The sequence below is a fragment of the Protopterus annectens genome, chromosome 9.part0 (assembly GCF_019279795.1).
Source record: "Protopterus annectens isolate FY-2018-M chromosome 9.part0, PAN1.0, whole genome shotgun sequence".
Classification (NCBI taxonomy): domain Eukaryota; kingdom Metazoa; phylum Chordata; order Ceratodontiformes; family Protopteridae; genus Protopterus; species Protopterus annectens.
In genome coordinates this window covers 1,869,504,888-1,869,515,380 of record NC_056743.1, presented here as the reverse complement: position 1 = coordinate 1,869,515,380, position 10,493 = coordinate 1,869,504,888, and positions in this window count along the sequence as shown.

Here is a 10,493-nt window from a genome sequence, read left to right as displayed (position 1 = left end):
AGGTCCAGTATGTTTTCCCCTCTTGTGGGAGTGGTAACAAGTTGTTCCATAGCATTTGAGTTTATAAATTCTAGAAACCTTTGGGCTAGGGTGTTGGAGCTAGAGTAATGCTCCCAATCTATGTTTGGGTAGGTGAAGTCGCCCAATATAATGGTGTTTGGAGAGACCTTCATATTTTCCAGTGTTCTCAGGAAGGCCGAGTGAGGTTCCTGGGTTTGGGAGGGTGGTCTGTAGCAGGCTATAAACTGGAAGGCAGTTTTACCCACTGTTGGTTGCACATGGATAGTCTCTGATGCTTTGTGCTTTGCCACCAACCTGGAGGTGTGGGTATCTTTGATGAATATCGATACTCCCCCTCCTTTTGTGGTTCGGTCCAAGTTTTGTGGCCGAAAAGCATGGTATGAGGTATAACCTGGTAGTGCTGGGGTGCTCTCGGGAGCCCTGAACCAGGTTTCTGTTACTGCACAGATATCGATGTTCTCCATGCTAAGGAGAGTTTCGAGTGCATGCATCTTGAGGTTTAGACTTCTGGCGTTGAGTAGCATTACTCTTAGTTTCTTATCCCTTGTGGTACCTATGGAGGTGGGTTTGTCTTTTGAGCCTTGCCTAAAAAAGGCACTATGGGGGTAGCAAGAGCCTTTGCCAATATCCGAAAGCCCAGGGGTAACAGGTGCAAGCCATCCCTGGCAAAGCATCGTGGCTTGACGAGCATATCATCCCAAGCTGACAGGTATTGGATCCCCTTTGAATGACACCAGTACTTAAGCCAGTTGTTGAAATTGATCATCTTGTCTTCATATTGTGGCATCATTCTTGGTGAGGGTAAGATGCTACTCAAGGTCAGGGTCATACCGGCCTGGGCTACATGCTCAGAGAGCTCCTTTATGTCTCTTTTCATGTAGTCCAGGGAGGTATGTCTCAGGTCATTCACACCGGCATGGACAATGACTGAGTCATATTTGTACTTGCCTTGGAGTGACCTGAGTGCTTGTGTTATGTGGTGGATCCTAGCGCCCGACAGGCTGCTCACTGTGACCTTTTCCTTGTTCAGCCTGGTGAGCGGGATGTCAGTGTGCCTGACGATAGTTACCTATTACAAGTGTATCAGGTGTGTTGTTTAGTCTTAAGGGCTGTGACTGTTCGGCACACTGGCTTTGTGAGATATGTGTTGCACGTGTTTTGTTTAGGGGTAGCGGCTGCTTGGGTGTCTGCTTTGGAGGTCTCTGCTGCTTCGGCAGATCTTTATTTAGAGCCTCCGAGTATGTTTTTGTGTGATTATGTGTTTGGTTTGCTGTCGTGGTAGGTCTATGTGAGACTGGAATTGTAGTGAGTGTGGTTTCCTTCTCCTCCTGACTGGTTATGCCAGTACTGAGTTGAGAGAGCTTAGCCTCCATTTTGGCTATATGGTTGCATCTCTCACATGTGTTGGAATTTGTTGGGAGGAGGAGCGGGTTGTCTGTGTACATGAGGCAGTTGTAACATTGCCTCAAGATTCCCAGATTCACCAGCTGGACCGGAGAGGAGATTGACAACTCACCTTTGGGCATGCTAGAATAATATTGGGACTTCCTTAATAATTGAAAACCAGGGCCAATGGGGAGTGAGGGTGTAGTGCTTTTAATTTTTAGTGCTGACTTATATAATTGCTTTAGTGAGCAAGTGCCAGGTAACTTAAGTGCAATGTGTTACAGGTAACTTAAATGCAAAAACGACAAACAGTAACTTTCTTTCAAGTGAAACAAGGAAATAAGTACAGTAAGCAAAGCAGATATCACTAGTGATCCACAGAAGTGCTGAGAAGCTGTGTATTAGGTGGAATTAGCGTTCCAGGGAAATAACAAGCAAACAAACAACAAGCATATAAACAAAGCTAGATTCAGCAGGCCTGGATCTAGTCTATTCTACAGCAAACAAGGTGTACCAATTTCAGTAAGATACAGTTCAAATATTCAGGCACTATAAACCTTTAACCAGAAATTCCCAGCTCAGAAGGGCAGAGTCCAGCCTCTTCTCCCACAAGAGTGCAGACCACAAACCTTCTTAATGTAAAATAACTGGCCTGAAGCCCAAGTGCTTAAACCAGAACTAATACACTTTAAGAATAACAGACACTGGGCTCTCAATCAGCACTTCCCAACTTAGAAGGATGAAAGCTACCTGTCCTGCCACCACAGTGCATGCCACAAACCTTCCTAATGTATAACAACTGGTCTGAATCCCAAGTGCTTAATCCAAAAGACTTAGAATGATAGCTACACTTTAATCAAGTTACTACCAAGCAGTAATAAATACAATTGAATACTTTAGAGAATTCCTGGATTAGTGCTCAAGTTACACAAACAAAGCTAGATCCAGCAGGCCCGAATCCAGTCTATGCCACAGCAAACAAGGTGCACCAATTTCAGTAAGAAGCAGTTCAGATATGCATGCACTATAAGCCTTTAACCAGAAATTCCCTGTTACCTACTGGAAGTGGTACCCCTTCTCTGATGTACAATGGACTACTTCCAGCCCTGCTTACTGTAGCTTTGTTTGCATGCATGTTTGCTTGAGGTTCCCTGGAACACTGATTCCACCTGCAATGCAGATTTACAGAGCTTAATTTATAAACTCAAATGCTATGGAACAACTTGTTACCACTCCCACAAGAGGGGAAAACATAGTGGACCTGATCATCACCAACATGGGGACTCTATGCTCCAGACCAGAAGTGTATCCCTCACTGGTAAGATCAGACCATAAACTAATCTCACTGGATATTCACATCCCGACCCCACCCCTTGCCCAGAAAACCACAGTGAAAAACTTCTCTAAAGCAAATTTCACACTCCTCAAAACCGAGGTGGAATCCTTCAAAGCCCCCGGGCCTGTGGAAAATACGGCCCAGACCGCAGAATCCTTTATAAATGCATTCTATGAACATCTTCAGGAATGCATGGTTCATGCGATCCCAAATAAAACCAAGACCCAATCCTCCAAAGGTAGACGTCCTGTCTGGTGGACCCCAGCCATAAACAAACTATACAATAGAAGGAGGAAGCTTCTAAATGATAGAGCAAAATCCCAAAAAGGGAAGGCATCACTGATCAGTATTAGCAAAAAACTACGGGCACTCATAAAATTGTCTAAGGCCAGCTTCGAGAGAAAAATTGCACAGGACACTAAGGATAATCACAAGGCTTTCTTTAGTTATGTTAGGAACCTGGGTGGTAATTCCCAGATATGCTCAGAATTAGTCCAAAATGACAAAAAATACGCTGAACCCACAGACATTGCCAACATCCTAGCTGACAGGTTCAGCGCAAACTTCTATACCCCCCCTCCCCACCAAAAGGGCAAATATCTAACCCAGCAGAGTGCTGCCCCCCTGACATCTCAGATGCTCAGGTAAGAGCCGCCCTCTCCAAAGCAAAAAACACAGCATCAATGGGACCAGACGGTGTCCCGGGCTGTGTCCTACATGAACTCCAAGAAGAGCTAAACCCAAACATAAAACTACTGTTCAATCTCAGCCTTACTACAGGATATGTGCCCAAAGAGTGGCATACAGCAACAGTGGTCCCTCTCCATAAAGGTGGTGCCTCAACTGATCCTGGAAACTATCGCCCCATAAGCCTGACTAGCTTGGTCTGCAAAGCTATGGAAAGGATCATCATGGACCTCATAAATAAAGATATTGGGGACCTACAGACACTGGATCCTACCCAGTTTGGCTTTGTTAAGGGCAGATCCTGCCTCTTAAACCGGGTTGATTTCTTTGAAACAGTCACCAAGGCCATTGACGAGGGGAAGGTGGTCCACACAGCCTACCTGGACCTCGCAAAAGCCTTCGATACAATACCCCACTCGGGCATTATAGATAAGCTTATCAGCTTAAATATAAAACCCTATGTCACTAGGTGAATTGCAAACTGGCTCAAGGACAGAACTCACATGGTTAGAATTGCTGGAGCCATGTCTGACTCCAAACCAGTTACAAGTGGTGTCCCACAAGGCTCAGTCCTGGGACCTCTCTTGTTCAGTATATATTTCTCGGAGGTACAGGCCAACACGGAAGGACTGTGGCTGACCAAGTTTGCAGATGACTGCAAACTGGGTGCCATAATCGACTCTCCAGCCAACACAAGCATCCTCCAAAAGGGCCTCATAGAAACAGACAACTGGTTCCAGAGCCATGGCCTCAAGCTAAATGCCAAAAAGTGTATAGAAAGTGTATAGTCATCCCCTTTGGCAAAAACAAAGTGCCCACAAATTACCACATAGGTGGTAATCCATTAAGTACAGAAGAAGTAATTAGGGACCTGGGGACCCAAGTTGATAGCAATCTCTCATTTGACAACCACATGGCCAAAGTAGTTAGAAAAACATTTTATATAGCCCACCTAATCATGAAGGGATTCACATCTAGATCAGGGGAGGTCATCGTGCCTCTTTACTCATCCCTCATCAGGCCCATAATTGAGTACAATGCCCATTTTGGGATGTACCTTGCCAGACACCTGCAGCAACTGGAAAGACCCCAAAAGTACCTCACCAAGAGGATCAAAGGGCTCAAACAGATGCCATATGCTGCCCGGTTAAAGAAACTCCAGCTCTACTCAGTGGCATACCGCCTGTTCAGAGGCGATCTGTGCCTGATTTATAAAGCCATGTCCAACCCGGAATTAATGGACATGCTGCACCTCAGATAATCCAAATCCCATCGAGCTATGCGCTCGAGAGACTTGAACCTCAGCACTGAAATAAATAGGACATGCTGGAGGGGCAGATTCATAACCCAGAGGCTCCCTTCACTCTGGAATAAAATCCCAGTCCAGGTTAGGCAGAATCTTGATGAGTGGATGGGAGATCATAGGTTTACCCCGGGTATCACTTCTGTGTCATTGTTAGACAGAAGCACAGTATACTAACCTCGAAAAAGGGCATAGCAAAATAAATTTAATATCGGTGGCGAAAGCCAAACACATTCTGGCTAGGCTTATAAATGACCTAAGGCAGATAACCTAGTATGAACCTATGAACCTAAACCTATGAACCTATGAACCTAGTGACATCTGCATAGCTTACTATACGTATGTCAATGTCTCACTTGACAGAACGTCACTGTCTGTCCTGTTCGCATGTACGTTGCCTGTGACACATTGCATATGACTTACCTGGCATTTGCCCATGTGTGCAGTCATAAATGCCAGCACTATGAAATCAGAAGCAGTACACCCACACATACTCACCTTCAGTATGTTGTTCCCCATTGGCCCTATGTGTTGGTAATCACCATGGCAATCACACTACTATGGTAGCATGTGCAAAGGTAATTTGTGAATCACCTCTATGGTCCAGTTGTGGAATATGTGAGTCATGTGGCAATGTCACAGCTGCCACATGTATGCAGTCAACCCTCTCCCCTGGCCAGGAACATACAACACATGTGTGAGATGCAACCACATAGTCAATCTGGGGACTGAGCACTCTGAACCCAGTACTGGCATACCCTGTCAGGTGGCATGACATAACTACAGTGACTACAATACCAGTCTGACATAGACCTGCACTGACAGCAATCCAAGCACATGAACACACTGGGGCATACTTGGAGCCTCAGAATAGCATCCTGCCTGAGCATCACACACCTCCGCAGCTGGCACACAGGCATACGTTAAGTCGGAACAGAGCACATGCCACACATGGCACACATCCTGTGTGCCAAACACTCACAGCCTGTAGGGCTACACAACACACCTGCTACAGATGTGTCAGGCACCTCTCTTGGCCGGTGCAGTGGGTTCCCGCTCAACAGGCTGTACATGGTGAAGGTCACAGTGATATGCCCGTTGGGTACTATGGTCCACCACATAACACATGCATACAGGTCAGTCAGAGGCATGGACACATATGACTCAGTAATTGTCCATGCCACTATGGATGACCTGAGACGTACCTCCCTGGACTACATGATAGGGAACATAGAAGGGCTCTCTCAGCATTTGGCACGGGCTGGTATGAGCCTGACCTTGGTTGCCATCATACCCTCACCAGGTATGCTACCACAATATGTAGGAAGGGTGTTCTATGTCTACATTTTGCTCAATCTCCAATGTCATTCATAGGGTATCCAATGGCTGTCAGCATGTGCTTACATGCTAGGGAAGCCACAATGATTTGCGAGGGGCAGCTTGCACATGTCACCCATGGGCCATTGTATATTTGCGAAGCCTCTTGATTCACACATAGTGCCTTTTGATGCAGGGCTCAGATTATATAGCCACCTCCGCGGGTATCACACGGGATAGGACACTAGCAGTAATGCTACACAACACCAGAAGTGTACACCGCAAGATGCTTGCACCGGACACTGTCCTCAGCATGGTAAACTGCAATATCTATGCAGTAACATATTCCTGATTGACGGCTCACAGGTGCAACCCATCACTGCCAGGTTATACCTCATACCATGCCTGTCATCCCCTACACATGTACGAACCAAACTTCCACAAATACTAGGAAACAACGTGAATTAAGCACTCAGCCCGAACACGGACTCTTACACCAATACTCCAGTAATAACTGGAATCACCAAATAAGTCTCAAAAGTACTATTACGAACACGAACACTTTATTGCACAGTAGGTTTAAGCGCTTTTCGTCACCCAAATAGGATGACTTCCTCAGAACAAAGTAAAAAAAGTACAATCCCCTTAAATAGGTGCTTTTGCTTATAACAATTAAAAACAGTCATCTGTAATTAACCCTTAAAGGCATATTCTCCAAATAGTTGCAAGTATTATGAACCTTTGCTATATGTAGTTAAAAGTTAGAAATTTGTAAGCTTGTCAGGTATATAATACATCTCATAAATAAAATAAAATAAAATAAAATGAATGGTGTGAAAGTATGACAAATATATAAAAAATATATAAAAAAATAATAGTATTATATATATATATATATATATATATATATATATATATATATATATGAAAAAATGTAATAAAACATAACTTACAATGCCTCATCACAAATTTTTAAAAGAAACAAGTAATAGTAATAATAGTACTATACTGCTAAATGTACCAAAGTTTGTACTCCCAGTATTTACATTAACTGGGAAAATAATCCTAACGTCTTAAACTTCTAAGCTTTAGCAAACAACTAATTGAACATAGGTCATTAAGGCCTGGGAATGAATAAGAGTTCAATTTTATTTGCCATTTCAGTTCTTTCTCCTCAAGTAGCAAGGGTAATGGAGCCCCTTGCTGAGTATCAAGGACTTGGTCAATAATTAAAAATTTAAAATGGTGGTCTGTAAACATAGAAATGTGTTTAGCTAACGCGTTCTCCTGTTTGTTTTTCTTAATAGCATAAAGATGCTCATACACTCGGTCCTGGAGTCTACGTTCGGTCTTACCTACGTAGAATCCAGGACATTGTTGGCAAAGTGCCAAATAAACAACCATACGGGTATTGCAGTTTGTCCTGTGTTTTAATTTGTATGATCTTCCATTTATAGTAAACTTATTGGTCTCAAGTATACTACTCTATTTACATTTTTTCATATATATATATATATATATATATATATATATATATATATATATAATACTATTATTTTTTTTATATATTTTTTATATATTTGTCATACTTTCACACCATTTATTTTATTTTATTTTATTTAATTTATGAGATGTATTATATACCTGACAAGCTTACAAATTTCTAACTTTTAACTACATATAGCAAAGGTTCATAATACTTGCAACTATTTGGAGAATATGCCTTTAAGGGTTAATTACAGATGACTGTTTTTAATTGTTATAAGCAAAAGCACCTATTTAAGGGGATTGTACTTTTTTTACTTTGTTCTGAGGAAGTCATCCTATTTGGGTGACGAAAAGCGCTCAAACCTACTGTGCAATAAAGTGTTCGTGTTCGTAATAGTACTTTTGAGACTTATTTGGTGATTCCAGTTATTATTGGAGTATTGGTGCAAGAGTCCGTGTTCGGGCTGAGTGCTTAATTCACGTTATCCCCTACACATGTACCACACATGAACAGGGGGGAGGTATCTCAAGGCACCACAGATACACACCTCCAGGTTCTTGGCACAGCACAAAGCATCAGGGCCTATCCATGTGCAGCTAACAGTGTGTTGGACTGCCTTCTGGTTCATAGCCTGGCCACACAACCCTCCCATACACAGGAAACCCACCTGTCCTCCCTGACAACACTGGGAATATGATGGTCTCTACATATGTCTTTATATGGCTGGACTGCATCCAGCCGAACATTGTGTGTGAGCATTACTGTAGCTACAACACACTAGCTGAAAGGTTCCTAGCATGTAGTCACTGAATTGCAGTGGAACAACATGTTACCACTCCCACAACAGGTGGGAACATGCAGCACCTGTTCATCGACTACATGTAGACTATATGGCCCAGACCAGATGTGTATCCCCCGCTGTTAGGATGATACCATATACAACTCACACTGTATATACACATACCGCATGCAGCCCCTGCACAATATGACACAGTCATAATGTTATGCAGTGCAAATACCATTTATTCACTTGAGGCATGTGTCAGACATGGGAACTATTGAAGGTCACAGGTATATATGTGTATGTGACACACACATACATCATGTGTGCATTGCCATTGCTGGTTTAAGCAATGTCATGCATTGTTATGAACAACAACCCACACATGGGCATTTTGTGTGACACAAACACACGTGGCAGTTGTGGGTTTCCAAAACATACCTAACTGTGCTCTGACAGTAGTAAGAGACCCAGTAGCGGAGCGCACTATTTGCATTACTGGGTAATTTGCCCTGTTTGGCTGTACTTAGTGTGGTGACATCACCTGTGTTTACTGGGGGAATATGCAGCATCTGGTGTATTGTAGTAGTTGCCAAAAGGAATTGTTTTCTCACACTTGCAATTACACTTACTCATTGTAGTAGTTGCCAAAAGGAATTGTTTTCTCACACTTGCAATTACACTTACTCTACTACCCCCCCCACACACACACAGCACACTTGCAGGATTCATATCCCTACCTAACTATGTTATGACACTTGAAAGAGATACATTAGCGGAGTGCGCTATTCGAATTACTGGGAGGTTCCTCTTCTCCAGCTATACTTATAGGGTGCTGACATCATCAGTGTTTGTAAAGGGTAATGTGCATCATGTAGTGTGTTCTCCTAATTGCCAAAAAGCACATATCTTTCATACAGAATTGCACACACACAAACTCCCCTCATCCAAACTCACACACTTGCAGGATTCAAACCCCTACCGAGTTATGTTATGACACTTGAGAAAGACACATTAGCAGAGTGCGCTATTCGAATGACTGGGAGGTTTCCTTTCTCTGGCTGAACTTATAGGGTGCTGACATCATCAGTGTTTGAAAAGGGTAATGTGCATCATGTAGTGTGTTCTCCTAGTTGCCAAAAGGGACAATTCTTTCATAAAGAATTGTACACACACTGAACATTTGCAGGATTCAAACCCCTACCTAACTATGTTATGACACTTGAGACAGACACATTAGTGGAATACACTATTCACATTACTGGGAGGTTTCCCTTCTCCTGCTGTACTTATAGGGTGCTGACATCATCAGTGTTTAGAAAGGGGACTGTGCATCCTGTAGTGTGTTCTCCTAGTTGCCAAAAGGGACATTTTTTTCACACAGACTAACCTATCCTCCACACACACTAGACATCTGTAGGATTCAAACCCCTACTTAACAATGTTATGACACTTGAAACTGATGCATTAGCAGAGTGCGCTATTCGTATTACTGGGAGGTTTCCTTTCTCCTGCTCTACTTATAGGGTGCTGACATCGTCAGTGTTTGGAAAGGGTAATGTGCATCATGTAGTGTGTTCTCCTAGTTGCCAAAAGGGACATTTTTTTTCATACAGAATTATACACACACTAACCCCTCTCCATACACACTGAGCATTTGCAGGATTCAAACCCTGCCCTAACTATGTTATGATGCTCGAAATGGATGCATTAGCGGAGTGTACTATTCACATTACTGGGAGGTTTCCTTTCTCCTGCTGTACTTATAGGGTGCTGACATCATCAGTGTTTAGAATGGGGAATGTGCATCCTGTAGTGTGTTCTCCTAGTTGCCAAAAGGAACATTTCTTTCATACAGACTTACACACACACTAACCCCCCTCCACACACACTGGGCATTTGCAGAATTCAAATCCCTACCTAACTATGTTATGACACTTGAGAGAGATGCATTAGCAGAGCGTGCTATTCACATTACTGGGAGGCTTTCTTTCTCCTGCTTTACTTATAGGGTGCTGACATCATCAGTGTTTAGAAAGGGGACTGTGCATCCTGTAGTGTGTTCTCCTAGTTGCCAAAAGGGACACTTCTTTCATACAGACTTGCACACACACTAACCCCCTTCCACAGGCACTGGGCATTTGGAGGATTCAAACTCCTACCTAACCGTGTT